This window comes from Triturus cristatus, chromosome 10 (genome assembly GCF_964204655.1).
Source record: "Triturus cristatus chromosome 10, aTriCri1.1, whole genome shotgun sequence".
Classification (NCBI taxonomy): domain Eukaryota; kingdom Metazoa; phylum Chordata; class Amphibia; order Caudata; family Salamandridae; genus Triturus; species Triturus cristatus.
In genome coordinates, this window is record NC_140593.1 from 193425953 (window position 1) to 193428390 (window position 2438).

Sequence of the window (2438 nt, forward strand, 5' to 3'; positions counted from 1 at the left end):
TTAGGTCAGATACATCAAAATTACACGCTGGCAGGCATGAGGATTTAGAGCCACTAGATAATATAACGAATCCAGGCTTAGTGTTTTTTTTTTATTAGAATTAAAGGTTGAGTTTTTTTTTGATGATTTTCAATTAATCGAGTTTGTATGCTGGTAGGATTCCCATAGGCTTAGGATAGACATTGACTACAATTGGATTAAAGGACAAAATGCCACTCCTCCAAATGTGTGCATTTGATGTTTCACCATTTGATATTGATTGTTTAGGTAAACAGACCAGAGTAAGACTTTAACGTTAAGTTGCTGTGATGGGTTAAAGGAGTACATAGTGGACATGAATGCCATCGATCACTATGCAGAGCACATTAGCCATTATTTCAGAGTAGATGTTTTGATGCTATAACCAAAGGTAAAAGTGAAATAAAAGTCTTCTAGCATATAATCACTTCTAGTAGAGGAGATATGTAGGTTGGGGAAACAGCTCTCAATTTTCGTTCCAAAAAAAAGGCAAGTTTAGGGTTGTGGTTGGTTTGTTTTTTAGAATGGAAGTCTCATGATCATCCGAATCAAACTGAACTGTATAAGATCTGCCAAATTTAAAAGTGTAAAAACTAATTCAGATGAAGAATGAAGTAGGATTGGGTCGGTTTCAGCATATTGTTATTAAACCATGGTACTGTTCAATTCAGTGAACCACTCCTGGAAAAGACAAGGCAAGTGCTATTAGCTATGTTAGTAATTACTAAATTAGTTCTGAAGTACGATTCCCAGAAGGCTAGGCGCCAACCACTTCATGCAGCTTCTGCTAAAAAGACGTTTCAGGTAGAAGTACAGATGCGCATAAACCAGCAACAACTTAATTCCTGAGAGAATAGCCTTGGTTTAAATGGACTAAACATTCTCTGATAATTTGTACCAAGAAATGCACAACATTCCTCAGGCTATCACAATCAGAAAGTGTAAGACTTTTGGAGATTATTTGAACAAAGGAGTGAAGAAATAATTTGCAATCCAAGGACCCATTTGAAATATTCTGCCATTTAACAAGGTGAAATAACCTTGTTGATGTTCTTGCGGTAATCACACACTTAGAAAAGTAGAGCTCGACATAAGGAAAAAGTAAAGTTACTGTTTGAAAACAACTGTTATCTTAAGAGGTTCTGAGCAAAAGATGTTTGCATTGTTGTAATGCACTTACTTACTGTTATTTGTTCTTGTAAAAATGAAACAGGCTATATTAGAGTGTGAATGTAAAACCCAAAGCTAGAGCTCAAGAGAGAAGACCTACTCTTCTCAAAGCTATATAGGGAAAAGATTACATTAAGGGACAGATGGGAGACAATATACTCATCATATGATTTAATAAGCATTTTGCTTTGTCACTGCACGCTTTCCTCCCAGCTGTTCCCATTTCCCACAATCCTAACCCTCACCTGGCCTCTCCAATGCCCCATTCCCACGAGGGAATTATTCAGGTAGCCTGAAGGTGGGCCATGGAGCATTATTTAACCCGTTAGGATTGTCCTAACGTGTAAGGGCTGAATATTAAACCCACGTATTATTCCTCCACTGGTTGACATGATTGATAAGTCTGCATTAGATGATGTCTTCAAATCCATTGATGCCTTGCAGCAAGAGGTTGCTGATGCACGGTTTATTTGGTTGGAACTCTAAACAGTCTGACTCGAAAAAAAAAGGTCTACCATTTTCTATCAGAGTCTGAAAGATGTTGTTGTGCAGCTAGAGTCACAAACTACCAATTATTTGGATCTTATTAATATAACGTTGAGACTCACTTATAGTCTTAGTGATTGGAAAGGAGACCAGAAAAAGGGTGAAAGATCCCCAGGGAATTTTGAATTAGATTGAACCTTTAAGCCTTCTCTGATGGTTAGAAAGACCCCACTTTCCAGAGTCGGGTGTTCGGTGGCGAGCTGGTCTTTGGCTGCATTGCGGTAAGAAGCATCTCTTTAGCTAGCAAGCCCCATCAAGCCAAAAGTAAGGAGATTCAAAGGAAAGTATGGTAGGGCATGTGGCTGAATCACAGAAGGAAAACTAGAGGGCTCAAGGTGTGACGCAGAAAATGTTTTTTGTGCAAATAATTCAGTAAAATCATCTCTTATGGTCTGATTTAGATTTTGACGGATGAGACACTCCATCCCAAATGTGTTGGATATCCTGTCTGGCGTATTACAAGTGCCATAGGATATAATGCACTTATAATACGGTGGTAGGGATATCTGTTGCGTTTGTGATGGAGTATCACATCCGCCAATATATAAATCAGGCCCTCAGTATCCATGACTTTGATAGGGACTGATTCGAACTCCAAAAAGATCCAAGTAATTATTGACACCAAGGTCACCAGAAACGTCTTAGACTTCTAAATAGTCCAAATATTACACATTCCCATGAGAAACTAAAGTTTGTCAACAGGC